Below are 26530 nucleotides of genomic sequence, written 5' to 3'. Positions count from 1 at the left end.
TTTTACAATCTGGTCTTGTTTCTTCTGACATAATATGGAATCCTTCTTTATAACTTTAATCAGTTAAGACTCCCTGACTCTCATTACCCTTGCCCTACATACATTACCCGTTCTTATGCTTGAAAAGCTGAATTTTAAAATCTCTTAAAGGCAGACTTATCATTAAAAATTTGTAATGTCACCTGTAAATTCAAATAATCAGGATAAATAAATTGATGTCTTAATATTTACTTTCTCACATTTTTAACATTACTTCTGTAGATCCATGGTGGTACTTTCCATCAAATGACTTCTCTTTGGGGTCACAATCCCATTTCCTATGCTTTCATATTAAGCCCACGGGTCCCAAAGACTGTAAGTGATACCTAAAATATTGCATATCTATTTCTGAAACCCGATCTAAGGGGAAAAAACCATAATATGAAGAAAATAGGAATATGTTTGCATACACATTTTGCTGTGGATTCCTCTTTATCCATGGGTTCTGCCATGAATTGAATGTTTGTGTCTCCTCAAAATTCATATGTTAAAGTCCTAATATAATGCTATTTGGAGTTGAAGTCTTATCAGGTCATGAGAGTGAAGACGCCATGAGGAGATTAGTGTCCTTAGAAGAAGAGGAAGAGAACTAGTCCTTTCTCTCTCCAGTGTGAGGATGGATACATGGAAAAGTCAGCTGTTAATAAACCAGGAAGGGGGCTTTCACCAAAATCCCAAGCACGCGTGTACCCTGATCTCAGGGTTCCAGCCTCCAGAATTGTGAGAAATAAATGTTTGGGAGAAGTAAATGTTTTTAATAGCAGCTCAAACTAAGAACTCAGACATACATATTACTGAATCTCTCCATGAAAACAATAATTCACAGTATTCAATAAATGAACCAGTTCAGAAAATATGAACTCAACTCTCTTTTTTGTAATTACATGGTTAATTTTTTTATAGCCACATACAAAATTGTAGGCTACTGTAATATGCTATTTATGGATCCTTTAAGTAAAACCCAAAGTATCCTACCACCTGAAGACAGCCCTAAATTAGGACACTGATAGACATAGGAAAAGAACTATTCATTCCTGTAGAATTTCTATGGGTTCTATTTTTAAGTTCCAAGAAGGGAGTCAAAAGGAACCTGTCTGGAGACCTTCCTCTCCCATTCTTTTGAAACTCTAATATAATTTTAATTTCCATAAATCACTGATTGCCTAATTTTATCTAAAATTTTATGGAACATAATAGTGACTGGGTTACTAACATAAATACTACAACGAGTCTGTTACTGGTATAATAATTATGAATCAGCTGAATGTTTCAATGGAAAATGTCTTATTTACATGATTAAAGTTCATTGAATATCAGTATTAATCAAGATAGGTCATAAACTATGGCTTCTTACTTAAAAAAACTATTTAAAATAATAAATGATGCTTTAAATATAGCAGAATTATTTCACATATGAGTCAAAAGCAGAACTATTTAAACAGGTTAACATATTCTTAATTAATGTTAAAAATAGATTCAAAATATTCTAAATAGTTTATAAAATGACATTACAGAATTGAGGAAACTACTTTTTAACACTAAAATTTGTTTTGATCATCTGTCTACAGCTGTTATTTTTTTAAACCATTCTGGTTGATTTTTAAAAATCTCTTTTAAGGGAATTAGGGGCGCCTGGGTGGCTCTGTTGGTGAAGCGTCCAGCTTTGGCTCAGGTCGTGATCTCATGGTTCGTGGGTTCAAGCCCCGTGTCGGGCTCTATGGAGACAGCTCAGAGCTAGAGCCTGCTTCAGATTCTGTGTCTCCCCCTCTCTGCCCTACCCCACTCATGCTCTCTCTCTCTCTCTCTCTCTCTCTCCCTCTCTCTCAAAAATAAATAAACAATAAAAAATTAAAAAAAAACTCTTTTAGGGAAATTATTACAATGTTATAGGGGGTTCATAATTAAAAACCTGTGCATGTTGGCAGCATGTTTTTATGGATTTGAGAGGAGAGAAGGGACACACATGCTTGCCGCATTCCTACCAATTTTTGTCTTCATTGCTGCAAATCTCTAAATTGAGATAAATTTAGTTGTCCTGAGGATTAATATTCCAATAAAAATAAGAACTATCTCAGGATATCTTCCTTTGAAAGCTATCACTTTAATATACAGAAAAAACATTTTATTTCCTGAGAATGACTACTAAAAACTAGAGGAAAAAGAATGTTAATGTATTTAATTATAAAAAATGTTAAAGCTTAAATATAATTTTAAAAATTATCTATAAAATATGGGAAAAATCTATATAGGGAATGTTGTGCAATTATATTGAAAAGAATATGCTATATAGCAGCTTTAAAATCAATAAACACTTGAAAATGAGAATGTACAAATACATCATGGGTGAAATCAAGTTTGCTAGTTTTTTACATGATTATATAAAACAACTTAGCAGTCACGGATATTAAACAATACACTTAAATGATTGAAAAGTACAGAAATCACCTCACTATGCACAAATGACAGATCGCAGAACTTTCTAGAGGTCAAACTTAATATATTTTTATTATTGTTTTGGGGCATTCATATTTTCTATATTTTGTGTCAATATGCATTAATTTATGTTTTTCAGAAACCCATCTCAATGAAAATAAATATCACTATGCTATATCTTTATCAGTGCTTTCAGTTTTTATCAGTAAAAATTGTGAGAAAACTAGTTTCTAAAGCATTATTTTATTTTTTATTTTCATTATTTTTTATGTGTTTATTTATTTTTGAGAGAGAAACAGAGTGGGAGGGGAGGGGAAGAGAGAGAGGGAGACACAGAATCTGAAGAGGCTCCAGGCTCTGAGCTGTCAGCACAGAGCCCCACACGGAGCTTGAACTCCCAAACCTCGAGAACATGACCTGAGCTGAAGTCGGACACTGAACCAACTGAGCCACCCAGGCGTCCTTATTTTTTTATTGTTTAATTTAAAAATGTTTATTGATTTTGAGAGATACTGAGAGAGAGAGAGAGCAAGCCCACACACAAGTGGGGTAGGGGCAGAGGGAGAAGGAGAGAGAGAGAATCCCAAGCAGGTTCCACACCCAGTGTGGGGCAGAGCCTGATGTGGGATTCAATTTTATGAACCATGAGCCGATATCAAGAGCCAGATGGTTAACCAACTGAGACAGCCAGGCACCCCTGTATTATTTAATTTTTAAACACATTCTGACAATGCCATTTAAGAAAAACTCTAAATGATTTGCATTTAAAGTATTCACAATCCATGCTGGGTGTTTCTGGATAGCTTTGCTCTTGTATTACTCATTGTGTTTTCTGTTTTGTACAATATGGCTGCTATTTTGCTTGCTTTTAATCACTTCACTGGTATCAAGTGAAGGCTTTAAGGATATTCAACGCTACTGCTTTTGAGAATACGCATAGACCCATGTATCTCTGAATATTACGAACAATAAAACTCTCCCCTGAGCCCCTACCCTAGGCATTGTGATTAAATAGCCTCAGATAAGGTGATCCAGAATTACAAAGTTTCATTTCTATAGTATTATCTCTTCAATTTGAAGCTATCTATTCCAGAAAGTCTTCATTTTGTATTTAATTACACACAATTTGCACAGTTAGCAAAAATCATCCAGATTTAACCTACATCAAAATTCAATATTCAGTTCAAGTTTTTTTAGGCAGGATTGGCTCATTTGTATTTGTGAATTTTTAGGCATCTTCCTGTCAGCTTGAGTTTCTTAGGACATTCGGGGTTTTTTCTTCTTGATTTTTGAAAATTATGGAATATCTTTCTGTTGTTTTCAGCATTGGAACTAGAAACTGGCTTCTCTGGAATTAGTGAATGGTAGCTGCTTCTCCTCAACATCTTACAGATATTTCTTCATTATAAATTGTCATTTAGTAGTGTGCAGAATTTTTTTTTATAATTTCTTTAAAAAAATTTTAGGGGCGCCTGGGTGGCGCAGTCGGTTAAGCGTCCGACTTCAGCCAGGTCACGATCTTGCGGTCCGTGAGTTCGAGCCCCGCGTCAGGCTCTGGGCTGATGGCTCGGAGCCTGGAGCCTGTTTCCGATTCTGTGTCTCCCTCTCTCTCTGACCCTCCCCCGTTCATGCTCTGTCTCTCTCTGTCCCAAAAATAAATAAAAAACGTTGAAAAAAAAAATTAAAAAAAAAAAATTTTAATAAACGTTTGAGAATTTGTAATATACCTTTCATCCATATTGGACACTTTTATGTAATTATTATTTTTTTTCTAATTCACAAGGATGGGATGAAGTTAGTTATCATGATTTATTTTTCTTGAAACACATAAAGTTTTCAATAAGACCACTTTAAAGTCTGTTTTATCCCCCAGAAAAATTTTTCTAGATTGTAAACCTTTCAAAAGAAGACATCTTGTCTTACCCACCTTGTGTCTTCAAAGTCCAACATGGTGACAGACATATTAGCAGACCCAAATGTGTTACTGACCACTATTTCTAGTATATTTTTATTACTATTTCCGCTTTATTTATTTTTTTTACCTGGTGATGTATTTGGATATCTATTGCTGTCCTTTGTATTTTTTTTATTTTTCATAATTTTGGATCTCTTTCATTATGTTTTATGTCATTGTTGACATCACAAAATGGAACCTCACATCATTCACTTAATTTCTACAGTATTTCTCTCTGACATGAATTTACTCTCCCCGCTGTGGATTTTAGATGTACTTAGCAGTTTTAGTTTATTCATTTATTTGTCTTTATTTTAATCTCATCAGGATTAATCTTTTTTTAGGTGTTTATTTATTTATTTATTTGTTTGTTTATTTATTTATGAGAGAGTGCAGAGGAGGGCTGGGGGGGTGGGGTCAGAGAATCTGAAGCAGGCTCTGTGCTGGCAGCAGAGAGTACGATGTGGGGCTGGAACTCATGAACTGTGAGATCATAACCTGAGCCGAAGGACGTTTAACCAACTGAGCCACCCAGGCGCCCTTCATCAACATTAATCTTTATCTATGAACTTATTTAACAAAAGCATAAATTGCCATTCCTTAATTTCCATTATTGTGAGACTTTTCTTTCTTTACAGCGGCGTAAGTAATGAATTTGATGAGCAAGCATGTCCCTGGGATCATGATCCTGCTGTTCTCATACTGGGGAAATCAACATATGTGACTCAAGAATATTCAGTGGCAAACTAACATAATCAATGGTGGCTTCTGATCTTTCATACCAGTCTAGGATATTGATCCCCATCTCACCCAAAAAAGAAATAGAAGATGCCTAAATAATTGAAGACTTTGATGAAAATCAGGCAGGGCCTTAAGACAATTTTATAAATAAAGCTCCTTTATTTTATGGTGTCTGCATACAGTAAAACATTGTATTTGAGGAAAACATTGCCATGTTCAATGAATTTCAAAATTTTGAATCTCTAAGAAAAAACAGACCACATGTAATTTCACATCCTGCTTTTATAAATAAGGCATGGGAAAGTAAACTCACACATACTGTTTTTTGACAAAATCATTACTGTTTTATTGGCTTTCCCTATAGCAAGTACATATTCTATTGGTTCAGGAACTTAAAATCCAGCCGAATTAGAATTGTTCTACTAATGTTCTAGAAATGTCCACTGGATGGCAGTTTAAAGAGAACATATTTGGCCCAAAAATCTGGAAGGATTTTTTTTCAAAGAGTTCCCTGGAATTTAGTCATTTCTAAGAATTAGTTGGCTAGTAATAAAAATAATTTCTTATAAACATTTCTTGAAAATTAATTTTGCTCACTTCATAGCTTCATGATTTAGCTTAAATGATTTAGAAATATCATTTAAAAATTGCTAGTTTGGCCTGTGCTGACAGGTCAGAGCCTGGAGCCTGCTTTAGACTCTGTGTCTCCCTCTCTCTTGCTTCCCCCCCCCCCCCCAAACATGTGCTCTGTTTCCCTTTCAAAAATAAATAATAAACATTATTTTTTTTAAAAAAGCTGCTGGTTTATTATGCAAACACAAAGCCAGAAATTTGCAAACCTGTTTCTAAGACATTTCTGAAGGTATTAAAGCCTTGTGAATCTGAGGATTACGTTTCATTCCATGAATCCTTTCAGGCACCAGATTAAAATACAATAAATCAAATCATAAGCCCTCTGTGGGTATTGAGATTTCAAAAATGACAAAAAAGTATTTACCCTTCTACAAATATATAAATAAGAATAAGAAAACCAAGGATGACTTTTTTTTTTTTTTTTTTTTTTTTTTTTTTTACTTATAGACCTAATTGTCAACAAGATTTTAGAAAACAGGTTCCTCAAGCCTCCTGGTTGGGATAATGAGGGAAAGCATAAGGAAGTGACAATGAGTTCAATATCTGGCCTCTGTATTCAAATTCCAACTCCATGGTTGAGTAAGAAAATTCAGCTCAGGTAAGTTATTTAAATTAACTGTGCCTCAGTTCTCATATTTGGGAAATGAGAGTTCTGACTTCACAGAGTATTTGTCAAAATTAAATAAGCCAGTCCCTGTAAAACACTAACAAAAATGCGTATAACATATTTAATCTCAGTAAATATTATACATTTTGTTATTGCTCTTACAATCTTAGCATAAAGTACAAGAGGATTCATTAAAAACAAGAATGAAGAACTGATTTGTTTTCTGTTTATTGAATATGAAACATAATTTGAAAAAATGTTCATTAACATGATATCTCAGAGTTGCCAATATTTTATATAAAGTGATGCGCTTAATTTTAATTTTTACAAGTCAAGAATAGTTTTAAATGTTCTAGAAAAGGATGGAAGTAGAACTCATTTTCTGTGCCAACACCTATCTGCTGGTAGTAGTCACTAGAATTTGTGAGAAGAGTTTCCTTAGATTGACTCAAGTATGCAGTGATTGGCGAGTATCCTGCCACAGGATAATGGAATGGCAGCAAAGAAACTGGCTTATCAAAGCTATTGATGCATTTACTGGCCATTGTATTTCCTCCAACAAACGATCCATCCATCCATCCATCCATCCATCCATCCATCCATCCATCCGCCTACCTACCTACCTATATTTTAATTCCAGTGTAGTTTACAGTGTCATATTAGTTTCAGGTGTACAATATAGTGATTCAACAATTCTATACATTACTCGGTGCCCATCAAGATAATCCCCTTCACCTATTTCCCCCACCCCGCCTCACCTCTCCTCTGGCAACCATCTGTTTGTTCTTGATAGCTAAGAGTCTGTGTTTTGGTTCCTCTCTCTCTTTTTCCTTTGTTCATTTGTTTTGTTTCTTAAATTCCACATATCATATGGTATTTGTTTTTCTCTGACTGGATGGTTTCAGGTTTTAGGATTATAGTCTCTAGCTCCCCCCATCTTGTTGCAAATGGCAAGATTTCATTCTTTTTTATGGCTGAATAATGCTCACATCTTTATTCTTCTATCAATGGACACTTGGGCTTCTTCCATAGTTTAGCTATTGTAAATAATGCAGCAATAAGCATCAGAATGCATATATCCCTTCAAATTAGTGTTTTCATGATCTTTGGGTAAATATCCAGTAATGCTATTACTGGCTCTTGGGTGGTTCTGCTTTTAGTTTTTATGAGGAACCTACACACTATCTTTCACAGTGGCTGCACCTGTCTGCACTCCTTCACAGTGGATGAGGGTTCCTTTTCCTCCACATCCTTGCCAACACCTGTTGCTTCTTGAGTTTTTGATTTGCATGTACCTCAAGATGAGTGATGTAGAGCATCTTGTCATGTGTCTATTGGTTATCTTTACGTCTTCTTTGGAGAAATGTCTGCTCATATCTTCTGCTTATTTTTAATTGGATTGTTTTTTTGGGTTTGAGTTATATCAGTTCTTTATATATTTTGGATACTAACCCTTTACCAGATATGTCATTTGCAAATATATTCTGCCATTCAGTAGATTTTCTTTTAGTTTTCCTGGTTGCTCCCTTTGCTGTGTAGAAGCTTTTTATTTTTATATAGTCCTAATAATTTATTTTTGCTTTTGATTTCCTTGCCTCAGAAGACATACCTAGAAAGATATTGCTGTGGTCAATGTAGAGAAATGAATGCCTGTGTTGTCTTCTAAATTTTTATGGTCTCAGGTCTCACATTGAGGTCCTTAATCCATTTTGAGTTTATTTTTGTGTATCATGGAAGAAAGTGGTCCAGCTTTATTTATTGCCTGTAGCTTTCCATTTGCTGAAGAGACTTTTTTCCCATTGGATATTCTTGCCTCCTTGGTTGAAGATTAATTGACCATATAATCATGAGTTTATTTCCAGGTTTTCTATTCTGTTCCATTGATCTATGTGTCTATTTTTATGTCAGTACCATTTACTGTGATTACCACAGCTCTGTAATATAACTTGAAGTCTGGAACAGTGATGCCTCCAGTTTTGTTTTTCTTTTTCAAGACTGTTTTGGCTATTCAGGGTATTTTGTGGTTCCATATAAATTTTAGGATTGTTTGTTCTAGTTCAATGAAAACTGCTATTGGTATTTTGATAGAGATCGTACTGAATCTGTGGACTGCATTGAGTAGTATACATATTTTGATAATATTTCTTCTTCCTATCCATGAGCATGGAATGTCTTTCCATTTTGTTGTGTCTTCCATTTTTTTTTTTCATCAGTGTTTTATAGTTTTCAGAGTACAGGTCTTTCACCTCTTTGATTAGGCTTATTCCTAGGAATTTTATTATTTTTGTGCAATTGCAAATGGGGTTGTTTCTTTAATTTCTCTTTCTGCTGCTTCAGTATCCCAACAAATATTTATTAAGCAGTTATTACAAGGCTACCTTGGTTCTTGGTTTGAAAAGGAGATTGAAAGCAAGCCAAAGCCCTTTCCTTAATAAAGCTAATATTATATTGGAGAAGACAGGTATTAAACAAATGAACACATAAAATTCACACAAGATAAATGTCATAAAATAAAATCTATCCAAGTGAGGTGTTAGAGAGATTAGGGATACTTTTTTAAAAAACTGTTTATTTATTTTGAGAGAGAGAGAGAGCACAGTCATACAGGAAGGGCAGAAAGAGAGAGAGAGTGTGAGAGAGAATCCCAAGCAGGCTCCCTGCTGTCAGCACAGAGCCCAATGTGGGGCTCTATCTCACAAACTGTGAGATCTTGACCTGAGCTGAAATCAAGAGTCAGATGCTCAACCTACTGAGACACCCAGGTGCCCTCAGACTAGGGATACTTTGAAGTGACAAAGCTTCTTTGAAGGGAGAGGTTTGAATGACAGTAGTTGGGGGGAGGGAGGCTCATGTAGATTAGCAAGAAGAGTAATCTAGAGCAAAGGTGATGAGGCAGAAAGATGCTCTTCTCAGAAGATAAGCATCAGAAGCCTGACTTACTTAGACTCAAGTGAGAAGTGAAGAGAGAAGAAATGATGTCAGAGGAACAGACCCCAGCCAACTTGTGAAGGACCCATGATAGTGAAGAGCTTCGATTTTATCCAGAGGGTGAAGTTAAACTGTTAAAAGAGTCTTCCAAAGAGAAATGACAGAGCCAGATGTATGTTTTTGAAAAGATTACTGCCTCCTAATTCCTACTTAGATCATCTACTCCTAAGGTATTGTCAGGACTGGCATAACCTCATTAACAAAACCAGCAATAGTCCTCAGAGAGGGTGAGGGGACACAGGAATCTACCTTGGGATTTCCTAAACTACTAGCAAAATGAATGGAATTGTGGATAATACATCATCAGTTTTTCCCTTACTCCAGTCTTCTCCCGGGGCTCTCTGCTGGCCAAATTCAAGGAGAAACTTGAGGACTAAGTAAGTCAATCAATGTAACTCACGGAAGCCAGCTCTTGACAAGATATGTGAGTGAAATGATAAACAGCAGATCTGGATGAATAAATGGAAGACGTCTACAACTCAGAATAAGGTGGCAAACTTTGCATTAGCAGGTGTAATAATTAAGGACCGTGAACAAACACCACAGACACACTCCAAAATAAAAAAGTAAAGTGTGTCTGCAGGAGCCATTTTAACATGCAAGAATGAAGTTGTATTTTATTAAACCTTTTATTATGCATTACCTCAAGTGTACAAATAATAACCAAAAATGATACATGTGCACCTTAAAACAATATACCAAAGAAGAGTAATTAATGAAATGTATACTGTGAAGAGGGATAGCTTGGTTTAATAAAAACAGTTCATAGAATTTTCAGTTCTCATTCTGCCCAGGTAATGAACTGAGAATTCCCCAAAACAGAGTAACTATTGTGGAAGGTGACATCATAAAAGGCAAGTCGTTTTCAAATAATCTTGCCCTATGCGAATCAAGTAACCCAAAAGGCACTGAAAGCTATACAGTTTTAAATTTCATCCCTATCTTAATGAAAAATAATATAAAAACAGGGAGGGGGACAAAACATAAGACACTCCTAAATATGGAGAACAAATAGAGGGTTACAGGAGGGGTTGTGGGAGGGGGGAATGGGCTAAATGGGTAAGGGGCATTAAGGAACCTACTCCCGAAATCATTGTTGCACTGTATGCTAACTAACTTGGATGTAAATTTTAAAAATAAAATTAAATTAAAAAAATAAACATATTTCATCCCTATCTTTTTAACAGCTGAAAAAATTAGTCTATACATTCTCTTTATTAACTTTCATGTTCCTGTTTTTGAATGCAGTGGTTTTTAAAAAATTTTTATTATATGAAATTTATTGTCAAATTAGTTTCCATACAACACCCAGTGCTCATCCCAAAAGATGCCCTCCTTAATGCCCATCACCCACCCTTCCCCCCCCCCCCGCCCCACGCCCCATCTACCCTCAGTTTGTTCTCAGTTTCTAAGAGTCTTCTATGCTTTGGCTCTCTCTCCCACTCTAACCTCTTTTTTTTCTTTTTTTTTTTTTTCCTTCCCCTCCCCTATGGGTTTCTGTTAAGTTTCTCAGGATCCACATAAGAGTGAAACCATATGGTATCTGTCTTTCTCTGTATGGCTTATTTCACTTAGCATCACACTCTCCAGTTCCATCCACGTTGCTACAAAAGGCCATAATTCATTCTTTCTCATTGCCACGTAGTATTCCATTGTGTATATAAACCACAATTGCTTTATCCATTCATCAGTTGATGGACATTTAGGTTTTTTCCACAATTTGGCTATTGTTGAGAGTGCTGCTATAAACATTGGGGGTACAAGTGCTCCTATGCATCAGTACTCCTGTGTCCCTTGGGTAAATTCCTAGCAGTGCTACTGCTGGGTCATAGGGTAGGTCTATTTTTAATTATTTGAGGAACCTCCACACTGTTTTCTAGAGTGGATGCACCAGTTTTGAATGCAATGTTTTTATCATTCCTTGCTTGATATATCCAAGTCCTTCCTTACACAAAACACACATTAGGATACTGACATCTTCAGTCAGATTGGGCATATGTTAATTTCACCTCTTAGAGTTTTAAGTTTATTTATTTTTTGGTGGGGCGCCTGGGTGGCTCAGTTGGTTAGTCAACTGACTTCAGCTCAGGTCATGATCTTGCAGTTTGTGAGTTGGAGACCCGTGTCAGGCTCTATGCTGACAGCTCAGAGCCTGCAGCCTACTTCAGATTCTGTTCTCACCCTCTCTCTACCCCTCCCCTGCTCACACTCTGTGTCTCTCTGTCTCTCAATAATAATAAGTAAACATTAAAAAATTTTATTTATTTTTTGGTAATCTTTACACTCAATGTGGGGCTTGAACTCAAGACCCTGAGATCAAGAGTCACGTGCTCCTCTGACTGAGCCAGCCAGGCGCCTCGACAATTCTTAGATTTTGATATCATCAATGAAAGCCAATGAAACTGGTTAAAAGTGAAAAGGTACCAACATATCAACAAATGGAATGGTGAAATATGAAAAGAAAATAATTTATTTTTGTACTAAGCTTAATTTCTATTTAAGCCAGAACAAGAAAAATATGTGGATATACTAGAAAAAATGTTCTATTTCTTCAATAGACTTTCTGAATCTCTCACATTCTTTGGGTCAGCAATGCATAATGTATATTGGGTTAACATTACAATCACGTCAACATAAAAATGATGTAGAGGGTGATCCTGCAACCTAAGGATACATGTTTTAAATTCCATAGTCCTAGAATGGTTCCTGGCACAAATTTAAAGGTTCAGTAAATGGCTGTTGAAGGCATGAATAATATCAAAGGATCAGAACAGCATTTTGAGGCAAAATGAAGTTATAATTTTTCTAAATATCTACTGAAGTTTTAACCAAGCCAAATATCCTCATAGGGTAAAGAGAAAAGAAAAGAAATAAAGAAAAGAAAAGAAAGAAATTTATTTTACTATATAGTTTTAGTTGTTTTATGTAATCTCAATTGCACACTTTTTGAAAGTGGAATTATAATCACAATAATGTGAAAAATAGGCTTTCATCAACAGGGAGTTGTTTTAAAAGGAAAAGACGGGAACAGAGTAACACGAAATGACTTATGAAATCCAACTTAATGTATAGAAGAAGGGCATAGAACATGTCCCGTGGGGGTTATCAGCAATATATAAACGAGCAGGAAGAACATAACCACTGTTCTCTGGCCTGGGCAGATTCAGTGGTGCCGAGATGGACTGGGCTAACAGCTTACAATTTCTCTTCGTGTCAAACAGATCTAAGTTGTCGGAGTCCCGCTCATCGGATTAGTTTCTTATAAGTTCTGTCAGGGCAGAAGTTTCTGGAGAAAGGGAAACAGGTAAAGAAATCGATTGCAGGGGCGCCTGGGTGGCTCAGTCGGTTGAGCATCCGACTTCAGCTCGGGTCATGACTTCGCAGTCTGTGAGTTTGGGCCCCACATCGGGCTCTGTGCTGACAGCTCAGAGCCTGGAGGCTGCTTCCCATTCTGTGTTTCCCTCTCTCTCTGCCCCTCCCCAGCTCCTGCTCTGTCTCTCTCTCTCTCTCTGTCAAAAATAAATAAACATTAAAAAAAAAAAAAAAGAAATCAATTGCAATCGTGAAGAGAGGCCAAAACTCAGTTTGAGCTCTACCCCCAAAAAAGGCTGGAATATTTTTAAAAGCCAGGGTGATGGGCATAGATCTTAGGCCACTTGTGTTTACTAATTGGCTTTATCACCCCCCAAACAATATTTTCTTCTCTTCATCACTGAAGGTAGTTTTATACCTTGAAGTAAGGGGCTCATCACCAGTCAGACCCTTAGTCTAAAACTGGGAGACAGGGGCTCTATCACCTAAGAGATGATAGCCTTAGGTTGCAAAACAGGTCTTTTGCCAGTTTTACAAGATTTATATCTCATAGGTGCACAGCAAAAGATGTACAATTACAAGTTTTCTTTTTTTCAGAATATTATTTATTTATTTATTTTGAGAGAGAGAGATCGCTATCAGGGGAGGGGCAGAGGAAGAGGGAGAGAGAGAATCCCAAGCACGCTCTATGCTCAGTGTGGAGCCCAACTCAGGGCTCAAACTCAGGAACCAGGAGATCACGATTGAGCCAAAATCAAGAGTCAGACGCTTAACCGACTGAGTCACCCACGCACTTCTACAATTACAAGTTTTCTAAAGTAGATACTCTAAGAAAAAGGAGCCGGGGGCCTGGAGTCGGGAAGAAGGCCGTCTGAAGGTTAGTCTGGCTGAGGGGAAGCTTCAGGTTTTCTTGTTCAGTCCCTAAGATAGAACCTGGTTAATGACAATGTCTTCTTAATAGAAGAATTACTCGTCTGAATCCCCTCAGGCCTGAGTGTGGGTAGAGAATCAAAATTCAACCACTCATGATTATTATGTGTACAATAAATCGCCACTTAAAAACTCAGTCTCCATTCATTCTTTCCTGCTTTTCTACCCTAGAGTCCACCTCTGCCTTTCACATCAATATTGTATTAGTCGGGTATTCACTGATTATAACGCAAATAACATGTAAATTGACCATAGGACGAAATTGCCCAAGTTTTCCGTACGTGGACTTCCTAACATTGACGATAGATCTAGAACAGTTCAAATCACACATGCGCATACACTGGTTAGGTCAATTCTAATGTGGAGAGATCGAGAAGGATGATAACATTATAGGCACTTCGAAATTAAATTCTTTGAGTCAAAAGAGTTAATTGGAACAATTGATAGTGCTCTCTGTTTTGTTTTGTTTTGTTTGTAAAAATGTTTTTCATTGGGAGATTCTGCAAAGGCAGAATGACACATTATGTTATCAAACAATTTTATTGCAAGAATCATGTTGAAATTTCAAAGATAATTTCATTTGAAAAATTAGTGTAGAGCTGAGATTTCAAACAAAATTCTGTTATAAATTGCTTGCTTTATTTTCTCTAGACAAAGTCCTAATGGACTCTCTTTTTCATTTAGTTATGTCACATTGTTTTCTATGACTTGTGAATTCACTTTAATGGACTTTCCCCCAAGACTTTACCATCAGTATCTTATACACACATGCCTACTTTCTGGCCTCAGCTTTCCACGTCAAACTTCACATCTCCATCCCGCACTGTCATTTCTCCCCAACCTAAAAAAGTGTGTCTCATTTTGGTGCAGTGAATTGATGCTTTACCAATAAATCTACTGTACTTTCTGGTTTGGTTCTCCCGAAATATGTGTAGTTCTTCAAAAAAAGAGAAATTCCTGACTTCATTTGGTGGCCCCTCCAAATCCTGACCTATGAAACGTATAGCATAACTTGGTCCTAGAAAAAAAAATGATATATTTGTAACTAATGGTTTTTAAATGATGACAGAAGAAAAGATACTGCTTGTGTGACCTTTTAGAAATGTGAAGTTACAGAGAAGTCACTAGTATCCCAACATTGGAAGAAAACCACGTACGAACAGGACATTATTTCTCTGAGATAATCATCACTGCCCCCTCCAACTATAATCATGGTACCTTGGTCCTCTGCCCTCACCCTCACAAAGGCTGTCATCCAGAAATTAGGAGACCCTTGATAGCTTCCCACACAAACTGTATGTGCTGTTCTCTGACCACCCAATTCTTCACACATACCCCACTTCCCATCCCCTTGATCATAAATCAGATCCCCTGAGATCCCACCTCCAATTCCAAGAGAGTCACTGTCCAGCCTCTGAACTATATATACGTTTCAGACCTCACAATTAACCCTCACAAAGTACCTGACACGCAGAGAGTAACTAATCAATGTATTTGTTCAACAGATATCTGTAAAAACAAGAGAGAAACACAGTACATCCTTTGCAAGAACAAAAATAAGAGCCAGGGCAGGTTGGTGAGAAGAGATGATTTCAGAAGACATGAAAATAACAGAACAAATAACACAGATACTGCATGTCCGGCAGCAATGCGTTTTAGTTCCTTCTTTCTCTGTGATGAAATCTGTCCTCTGTTTAAAATTCTTACTGTGTGTGTGTGTGGGGAGGAGTGGGCGGGAGTGGGAAGGGTTATTTCTGGTGATATTTTAAACCACATCATGCACAGCATGGACAGTCACGTAAGAAAGTCATGGTCTAAATCCACCTGCTGCATTGAAAAAACAAGAATTCTCCAATGGTGGGAGTTTAAATCAACAATTACTTAAACGTTTTGTTAATCTATGAGCTACCCAAGTATTAGGAATGAGGGGTCTGGAACAATTTCTCATAGGTCAGAATATTGGGAAAAAGCAATTAGTATTGGTAAGTAAAATATAAATGTTACGTTGGAGGAGCTGTGAATAAAGAATGTTCCCATTTGAAATAAAGATAATTCAAACGTGGTTAAAATGTGTTTTCCCCCTGACAATACTCCTGAGGTAAACAGAGACGCTGAATCAGGTGCCTAGCTATCACATTTGCTAAAATAATAAGGACAGTATTCTTAAGACCATCATTTAAGTACAAGAAAGAACTTCCCTCAACCTTTTATACCTAGAGTTCTTTTAAGATAGATGTTAAGCCTTCTGGCCATTCTCTCCTAACGTGCATACAATGGATTTGACAGTTATTTTGATATGTTTGGGATGCATTCATGCCTCCCAGCTAAGCATGCACTATTCAATTTGGAGGCCTTAAATAAGCTCTCAGGATGTTTGAGAGCTAATTAAAACTTCATTATGAGTACAACAGCCACACCACATTACTGGCTTGATAAGAAACCCAGTAACTGGCAATGTCTGTGTAGTCTTTCAACCGACACTTAGAATTAAGTCGCATGGTGCCCACTGCCCCCTAGAATCTCTTTTTTAACAAGAACACAAAATGTAAGCATGGACCGTGGCGCTGACTTATGTTAAAGGACAGGCAGAGCCTGGATTCTGTCACATATTTTCAACATGTTAAACTTTTCTTTACAGCAAGAAAAATAATTATATCTGAAACACATATTTTCCAAGATTTACTTTTGGGGGAGGGTGTATATATAATTACCCTTTTTTTCTTGTGATATCTGTTTTCATACAGATGGATGGCATATCTTCCAACGAAGAATTCAATTTATAAAAAAATGAATCCAATAATTTAACCTGTCCAAAAGGGAAGACAGATAAGCACTAATATAATTAACTCTCTTTTTTCTATTGATAAATCCTTAAAGTTATTTTTTAATATAAGTTACCATCCTCCCATCAGCCAGCATGGCTTCCAGGCAATTTTCACGCAGACATCCTGTAGTGTATTATAGGAATGTCAAGGAACTTTAATATTATCTAGAACAAAACATAATTAGTAAGGAAATTCTTTGGGGAACAGCTAATGCAATGTATCAAGTTGCAAAGCAAAAGGCTTACAGTTCTGTGTTACTTGTTTAAACTTATTTACGCTGATAAAACATATTAGAAGCAAAATATCCTACCTTTTTTTCCAGTTTCTCCGTGTAAACAGATTACTGTCAATGACTTTGGATAATATTCAATTAAAATATAAATTTTATTAATTATGACAAAATGATAATGTTGCTATCTGATTGAAAAGCTACTTTCTTGCAAATGAGAATATCAAAGGTTAAAGGTTGAAGTAATTGTCGTGGAAACAGATAACCTACAAAAAGGATGACAGCAAATAAGAAAATACTTCTTAGACAGTGTCCCTCAATTCTCCTCTCAAAACACAGCAACTTATTTGATTGTGCCCAAGATACAGTAACTTTTCTTATCTGTAACTATTCATATTAGCCCATCTTTGATGATCAAGTTAAAGTGGCTATTTATGAAGTGGCATGAATAAACAAAATTAATAAGTAACATTTAAATGCCCCTAGGAATTCTTATTAAATATTTCCAATATCTTCAATCAAAAGGTACTTAACCCATCACATATACATAAAATCACTCCTGAAATGCCTTGTTAATAGATGTGCCCTGTTGACAAATTTTACAATTCATTTCAAGCCCTTTCATATACAGATCTTTAAAATGAATGAGTCTACCTACTCACATATATTTACCAAGATATGTATAACCTACCAATCTGTGAAAATTATGCTTTTCTTAATCTTTCCCCCAACCCCCTCTATTGAATACATAATACAGCTGTATTTGGCATTATTTTTATCCCCAAATCTGAGTACCTACTACAGCCTAGAAAGCTCCTATTTTAATGAAGTAGATGAGGAAAGTTATAATTCTTGAGAGCATTAGAACAGTAAAAATATTAATATGCTTGTTTTTAAATAAAAATTACTGTAGCTATTATTAATCATGATTCCTTTTATTGACACAATGTCAAAAATACTCATTCTTTTTCATATTCTCAGAAAAAATACGTAGAAACTTAAAATTATGACTTATTGCAGAACATTTAATGCATGTCCCTTTAAGTTTGTTTGAGTGAGGAATGAGCAGTCTTTGTTTTCCACACGGGGATTAAAAAAGGATTATAAAATAAGCTTTTTTAAAAAAAATTGAACATATAAATGTATTAATAGTAAGCGAAAGTCCTGCTTAAAACCATTTTCTCAATGCTTAAGAGCTTCCCCTGTATCATTCTAGATTTTTATATGCATCTAGAGATAAAATAATTTATGTTTAAATAATCATATATAATGCATAGGATATTGCAACTTTCTTTTTTCCCCATTTTATTATTTTTTTTAAATTTTGTTAATGTTTATTCATTTTTGAGAGAAAGAGAGAGACAGAGCATGAGCAGGGAGGGGCAGAGAGAGAGAGGGAGACACAGAATCGGAAGCAGGCTCCAGGCTCTGGGCTGTCGGCACAGAGCCCCACCCACACAGGGCTTGAACTCACCAACCATGAGCTCACGACCTGAACTGAAGCCAGAGGCTTAACCAACTGAGCCACCCAGGCACCCCTCCCATTTTCTTTCTTTATTTTTATTTTATAGTTAAAATACAGTGTTGTATCAGGAAATTTTCTTTTTCTGCCTGAGGCTATATCGAGGTCATGTTTCTATTGCAGTATATATATATATATATTTCTTATGTATTTCCAGCAGCTATATTGTTTTCCACCATATGAGTATACTGTCATGTCACAAACTTTTGCTGATGGACAATAGTTTCTAACTCTGCTCTATTACAAATAATGTTTTGTGAACATTTATGAAGACATCTGTAAGTCAGTACATGGATTTCTGTAAATTATATTTCCCAAAATTATACAGCATAAATATAGTGCTTTAGTATATATGGTTATATAGTATGTATATATGTATATGTGTACAGATATATACTACATGTAGTATATATAGCTATATAATATAAAGGGCATAAATGAACTATTTCATAGTTACACAGTGAAACATACTCAAGATTTCAACTTTTGTTTCTTCTTTAGCCAAATGCTGTAGGTAGGCCCAATGATACGTAGTCATGAAACTGACTGTCCATGACAAACAAATGAGATAGCATTACGTGTTATTTTCTTTCATATTTTTCTTTCTTTTACATTTTGGTTTTTAACTTTGAGAAATGTGTGGCAATGTTAATACTATTGCTAATTGTTTTTTTTTTTTAACTTGGCACTACAAAATTAGTGTCAATCAATCATAAATTAGTATTTACTTTGTTATGGGCAAGAATTAAACTATGAATATGTTCCTTTATAATCTCCCCAATATTATGCACTATCATGCACTGAACCATGAAAAAACAATTAAAAGGAAAATTATTTTGGAAAACAATGGAAAATATTATTTAACTATGAGGGAACATATAGAACTAGCTAACACTGAGGATTTGGAATCCTCATTTCCAATGGAAAATGTTACTTTCATCTTAGACTTTCCTCGAATCTGTATGTGGACTTCAGACACATCCGCCTGAAGCCACACCGATTTTTTATCGTTAAGAAAGTAAAACAGGTACATGGGAGACCATCAGGGGAAAACACTACAATTCTATGAAAAGCACTAACATCGGTAGGTAAGTAGATTGTGCTATGATGTTAGGACAGCACCTCAGAATGATAACAGAAATGGGTGAATTTTCTCAGAATAATATATATAATAATACAAACTATATACGCCATATAAGAAATACAAGGAGAATAATGTGCCATTTTGAGCCCTCTGACAAACCAACGCTGAGGCAGTATTAATTACGCAAGAGTTGTTTTTAGAGGAAAGGGGTCATTGTTCATCTGCAAGGCTTTTGCCAGGTTTATACCTTGTGAATGCACCTTCTCAGTCTGCGGTTTGTTCTTTCATTTGGTTAATAATGGCATGTGAAGAATAGACAATTCAATTTTCATGTATTATTACCAGTTTTTCTTTTACTGCTACTCCTTTTTGTGTCCTAATACATTGTTGACTATTCCAAGGTTGTGAATATTTTCTACGTATTCTTCGACAAGTTGAAAAACAATAGCTCCAGTGTTTAGGTGCAACATGCATTTTTAATTCATTTTTATATACAGTGTGAGGTAAGGGTCAATGTGAATTTTCTCCATGTGAATATCATCATCCCAACACCATTTGTTGAAAAGACTGTTCTCCTCCACTTTGAATTATGTTGGTGGCTTTCTTAAAACTCAATTATTCATATATGTGTGGTCTATTTACAGTTTTGTACTCTCCATATACATACATACATATATGCAAACTAACTGGGGAAATGCATCACGTTCATTGACTGAAAGACACACTATTGTTAATTTGTCCATTCTCTGCAAATTGATCTATAGATACAATGTGTTTTCTATCATATTTCTAGCTGGGCTTTTTGGAGTATTTTTTAGATAAATTTACAAGATGACCTAAAAAAGTTTTTCACAACAGTTTTGTGTATTATAGGTTTTATACAGTTACAAGAAAATTTTAAATCATCTTGTAAATTGTAAAAGCCCTGCTAGAATTATGATAGAGAATATACTGTATCTATAGATCAATTTGCACAGAATGGACAAATTAATAGTGTCTCCTTCAATCAATGAATATATTTCTCCACTTAGACATACTTTGATTTGACACAGAAATATTTTTCAATTTTATGTGTATAAAGTGAGCAATATTTTATTATATTTGACTGTTAGTATTTTTTAAGTCTGATGGTATTTTAAATAGTATTACTTTTATAATTATAGTTTCCAAATGTTTGATGCTAGCAACTGAAATTGAATTTTTTTTATTAATCTTGCTCGCATCCTGTTACCTTACTAAATTCACTCATTACCTAAACTGATGTTTTTTAAAGATTGAGTAGAAATTTCCAAATGAATAATCATATTATTTATAAATACAGACAAATCTCATTCTTCTTCCCCAATCTTTATGCTTCTTTTTATTCTTGTTGATTGGCTATCATCTTCAGTGCAACACTGAATTACATGGTGACAACGTATCCTTTCCTTGTTTGCAAATCAAAGGGAAAACATTGTCTGTTATCATTAAATACTGCATTAGTCATAGGTTTTCATGGATGCCCATTATCATTTTGAGATCATTTTCTTCCCTTCCTTTTTTTTAGTTGTTTTTTTTTTTTTTTTTGGTTGTCAAATGATTGTATATTGAAATAATTTCCCTTGTAGTTCTTTTTTTAAAGAGCTCTTTTTTTTTTCTTTTGAATTTATTTATTTACTTTGAGAGAAAGAGAGAGGGGGAGAGCAGGAGCAGGGGAGAGGCAGGGAAAGAGAATCTCAAGCAGGCTCCTCACTATCTGTGTAGAACCCAATGTGGGGCTTGATCTAAGGAACCGAGAGAGAGAGGTCATGGCTGAGATCAAGAGTCAGATGCTTAAATGACTGAGCCACCCAGGCGCCCCTCCTTTGTAGTTTTTAACTGGCTGGGCATTCAATTGCACCATTATTGATGTCATCTATGATGTCATGAGGGTGGTGGCCATCCACACAGATTGGGCAGTCCCCAGGATCTTTTTAATGGTTCCGGAGAGTTCTCTAGCTAAAGATCTGTGCCACATTTGTAAGACAATGCTGACAATCTCATCAAAAGTGGTATTTCCACTGTGCTTCAAGTTTTTCTGCTTCTTTCTGTCTCTTGGTTGTTCCTTGAGGGCTCTGATAATCTGGGCAGATGCAGAAAGAACCACTTCAGTCTGGGCCTGTCTGTTCTGAATGGTCAGTTTCACTCTAATCTTCATACCCTTCCAATCACCGGTTGCCTTGAGGATGTCATCACCAAACTTTTGTGGAGACAGACCCAGGGGCTGATCTTTGGGGCCAGGAAGATGTGGCACTGACTTTGCCACCTGTGCACCTCAGGTGTATGACTTTGATCTTGATGTGGTCAAACTTAGGCGGCATGGTAGAGGCAGCTGGTGTCGATGGATCTGGAATCAGGACGACCGAACATAGTTGTACGCTCGCTTCCTCTGAGCTAAAAGCCAAAAGCCACTTTTTGTTGAGAGTTGTTTAATCATTAGTGGATATTGGATTTAGTCAAATGTTGTTTTTGTTTCTGTTATTGTTTTGCATCTATTGAGATAATCATATGCAATGATCTGCATTGGTTGACTTTTTAATATTGAACCAATCACACTTTCCTTAGATAAACCTCACTTAGTCATAATGTATTATCTCTATGTAAGTATCGTTGGATTTAAATTTCTAATTAATGTTTGTGTCTGTATTCATTATAAATACTGATATGTACTGTTCTTGTAATTTTTATCTTTCATAAATATTCTAAGTTTCTATACTCTTAATGAGGAGTGTCAGGGCATTGAATGGCATTATATATTAAGAAAGGTACACATCTTAAAATACTAACTACCGAAAACGTTACCTACATTCGAGAACAAATAACGGAATAAGAAAACACTATGACTTAATAACAACCTCAAGTCAATAATAAAGAGGGCAGAAAAAGAGGAAGAAAAAAAAGCATTGAAAAGACCTTGATAAACATAAGCTTTTGGACATTCTGCTTAAGGTGGGCCTTGTATCTTGAATTAGTGTTCCCATTCTTCAATAGTTAACTCCTTTTTCCTTAATTAGTCTGCAAGGAAATGCCAGCAAGCATTTTGTCTTCAAACTGTCTTTAGAAACCCCAAATTGCCTAGCTCAGTATTTGGGAAATGGTATGTACTCAGGAAAGCTTCTTTGTTTCTTCTCAAGGTTAAATACTTGGTTGGTGAATTTCTTGTAACAGGGGAGGAAAGCAAACAGCATATTCTCTCATTAGGATTATATGTATTATATATTTTCATCCAAGTCTGATAATTCTTCCCTTAATTAGCCATCAGTGACTTTTATTGAATCACATTCTGTATTTAATTAGTATTTCTGAATTGAAGCTATTCTCATTTTACAAGTTAACTGTAGAAATACCTTGTGGACATTTGACTAATATTTTAATTAAGGCATAGAGTCATATGAAAGACATACTTCTTATCTTGGAGAATTGTCACCTATTGATAAATATTAAAGTTTTTAGTAGTATGATTATGTAGTGGTAAATAAAGATTGTAAGCAAGTAATTATCTAATACTTTAATGAAACTCCTCCTTTTACTTTCTTTTCTTGTGTTGTTTATACCTCTATGTGAGCAAAACAAATCACCGTTCAGTACAGTCATAAATCCTTTCTACTGAAAGATATGTTTAAAGGTTTGACTATGTGGATTTTTTTGGTCATTGCTTTTCTTTGAAATCCAGGTTCACTGTTGAGTTTACACTTTCACAAAACTACTGATCTAAAGAAGGATTTTTCAAGTTATCAAATAATTATTTTTCACAAAAAATATATTAAGCAGGACTCCTTAGTGAATTAATACATTCACCAATTATTTCCATATTTAAGACCACTGTCTGAGACCATATACATTCAATACAATAGCAAATAAGTGATAATCTGCATGCATTAAAGTTTACTCAAGCACAAGAGTGACTATAACACTGGCTTATTTCTGAGTCTCTTTTAGACACTGTAGTAACTGGAGGCACTGGAAGGACCACACTATTCCCCAGAGTCTCTGCTATGACGCCGTACCATGGAGAGCCATGTGGATAGGGCCATGTTTGCGTACATGGCTCTACTCAAGTGTAAGCATGTGAATGTATGTGTATGTTTCATAGAGTTCTGAATTCCTAGCCAAGTTAAGTTGAAGAAAATCTTCAGATAAAAAATGAAAATAGCATCTGATTAATACCATCTGCTTTAGTCTTTGAAGGCTCTCTTTAAAGTCTTTGATAGACTGCCAACCAACATCATGTGTTTCCCCCAGGGTACAAATACAAATATTAGGAATAAATATTGCCCTTATTCATAAGGAATTCGAATGCGTTGCACGGTGAGTGTTACTATTTTTGGAAAAGATTCCCAGATTTCATGGGGCATTTGAGAACTATTAATAAAATAAGAAATCATTTGTTACTGTTTCTTCAAGGGATTACGCATGATGATGCAAAAGATGGCAAAATACACAATCTTTTCATTTTTGTTTTAATTAGGAAAGACTCAAATGTCATAGCTTCTCTAATGCTACAAAATCTGAACATATTTGAAATTTAGCATAAGATTTAATTACATAATTCATTCAATATATCAAATGCATCATTATTTAATTCTCAAAATACAAAATTAATTATAATGGAATAAAAGGCTTTAATGTGAGTGAATAATGTAAAGAATTGGCAGAGGGGAAACTTCTGGCTTCTAATATCTTATCACTAACCATGGACCTTGCACCAAATCAATTATTTTACCATTATTTTTCCCAATATACAAACAGATAAAATGGGTGTGTTAGCCACTATCCACAGGCGGATGTTTCAAAGGATGAATAATTAAAAGAGTTCACAAGTTCCTTTTAATTAGAATGGTTACACAATTGCCAACAAATAGTAACCCCTTTATTCAAAATTGAATGTCCAGAGGTTAATTGATTTGCCAAGGTCTCAAGCATTATCAGCATACATCTAAATTCAGATGGCTAAATCCATTTATCTTTTAAATATTCATGAGGCACCAAAGTTCCAAAATCCAGTAAATTATGTAAAAGTATTTATTCTTTGTTTGGTCAGATATAATTTCATTTTTTTAGCCATTTCATGTAGGTAAGTGAAGCAATGTAATACATCCCTGATTACCTTGGTAGAGAAGAAATATGAAGTTCATGTTTTAAAAGTCTCACTGAATGTTGATATTCTTCTGATTATAGTTTTTAAACTAGGAGAGGATTTTCATTTAATTACCTAATGCTTAAAGAGAGACTGACAATCTCCAGGTGTCAGGAATTTAGGCTTAATTAGAATAATACTAATAGCAGTGATTTTAATACATTAGTATAATACTTTATTCTTTACTAAAGACTTTCTGTCAATTTTATCAAGTAAGGCAATTTCATAAAATTGTTGTACTTAAGAAAGCATCTCACTGTAAGATGATTTTTACATTTTTGAGTTTTAATATACATTTAAGAAAATGAGAGATTAAGGAAAATGTGAAAATAAAGTGGCTATTCATATAATGCAAAAGTAAGCAAATAAAGAAGTTCAGCCCACTATTTTCCCATTTTATGAGTGTTGTATCAATGGTAAGTGTGAGAGCTGCGGGTCAGTAAGAAAAGGTACGAAAACAAGCTGATATGCATCATGGTTATTTAATCTTGTCATTCAGAGGTTTTTATTATTCTGGGGCTAATACTATTCTTGAGACCCTGGTGTGTGTGTGTGTGTGTGTGTGTGTGTGTGTGTGTGTGTGTGTGTGTGTGTGTATATTAGCAGATGGGACTGACAATACCACAATGATAATAACAAATTATTTTTCTTGTTTCAAGAGATATTTTTGTGTTTTTTTCTTTTTTTGAAGATTTTTTTTCTTTTAATTTTTAAGTAATCTTTACACCCAACGTGGGGCTTGAACCTACAACTGCAAGATCAAGAGTCACATGTTCCACTGACTGAGCCAGCTAGGCATCCCCAAGAGATATTTTTCATTTGTTTAAACAAATACTCTAAATGAACTTAGGTGTTTGAGTTTAGAAAATTTATTTAAAACTAATATAGCTGATAAATAAATGTTTATACATTTAATATATATTTATACATTATCTTTTCTCTTCAATCTTCATAGGATGACTAGAAGACAAAAAAAAAAAGAAAGAAGACAAATATCTTTCAGATAAATATGCTCCTACCTAGTTTATGCACTTATTGGAATATAGAAAGTTCTAGAACTTTCCTAAAACCAAATAGTACGTGTACAGTGCCTGACAAATGGGAGGATCTCTATAAAATGGAAATGGCCTTGTTTCCAGTCCATGAACTCTATTACCCTTAGATTCTTTTCACCGGTTCTCCTCTTAGTCTAACAAACACATTCAACTTTTCTCCTAATTTATAAAAAAGAAAGAAGTAAACCAACCCCCCCAGCCTCCTCTTGACTGACTACCCCTGTCTTCTCCCCTGTGCTTCTGTCTCCTGAGGGATTTCTCTTGCTCTTCCCACCCCTCTTTCATACCACCCCCAACTATTTTTTAAAGTGATTTTATAATCACATTTTTATTCTGATTAGCTGTAATCTTCATGAGGGTAGAGAATATATTTCTTTCATTGGCCATTGTTAATAATATCCTCTGTATGGTAAGAGTGAATTTGGCAAATATTTGCTGAATAAATGAGCTCTCACCATGTACTTGTGTTTATGTGACTTTCTCAAGCATTGTTTTATTTAAAAATCTATTTTAAATTTTGGGAGATACACATCTCTAAAGGTAATCTCAAGTCTCAATTTATTACAGTCATTGAAGTTCCTCCTCTCTTGTACGCTGGTTTTCCTAGTATTTTTGACTAAATTTTTAAATATTTTGTTTTATTTGTGTTTTGCATGTTTTCTTAGCCTGTCAATTGAATTTAGATGCTTCTCTTTAATTTCTCATTGGCTCCCTCTTCTCTATTTATTCGGTGAGTGACCACATGCAATTTTTTCCTCTTCATTGATCATTCATGGTTTACAGCTTCTGTATCTCTACTTTCAGCCCCGATCTTTTCCCAGAGCTTGAGAATCCAATTTCTACCTGCCTGCTATGCCCTTCCCCTAGACTATCTACTTTCAGTTCAGACCTGTGGACTCTCATCTTTTCATTCATGTCCTCTCTACATGAGAAGTTGCACATTTTGGTTGGTTTCCATCCAGCCCCCTCTTCTGTTTTTCTTGCCATCCTCTGTCTCAGGCTCTTAGTATTATCCCACAAGTT

At 35.2% G+C, this 26530-nt stretch overlaps 1 protein-coding gene and 1 pseudogene across 1 annotated transcript in view; both read right to left on the bottom strand.

Annotated features, from left to right (window-relative positions):
* Nucleotides 1-26530, bottom strand: part of LOC109268887 (contactin associated protein 2) — a 1595009-nt gene that overhangs the window by 898804 nt on the left and 669675 nt on the right. The gene's annotated exons all lie outside the window — the stretch shown is intronic.
* LOC109269212 (60S ribosomal protein L12-like) lies at nt 20520-21911 on the bottom strand (annotated as a pseudogene).

Source organism: Panthera pardus, unplaced genomic scaffold (assembly GCF_024362965.1).
Source record: "Panthera pardus isolate Hobbes unplaced genomic scaffold, ASM2436296v1 HiC_scaffold_8, whole genome shotgun sequence".
Classification (NCBI taxonomy): Eukaryota; Metazoa; Chordata; class Mammalia; order Carnivora; family Felidae; genus Panthera; species Panthera pardus.
Note: the sequence above shows the minus strand (reverse complement) of the source record. Positions and strands in the feature narration are given on the sequence as shown.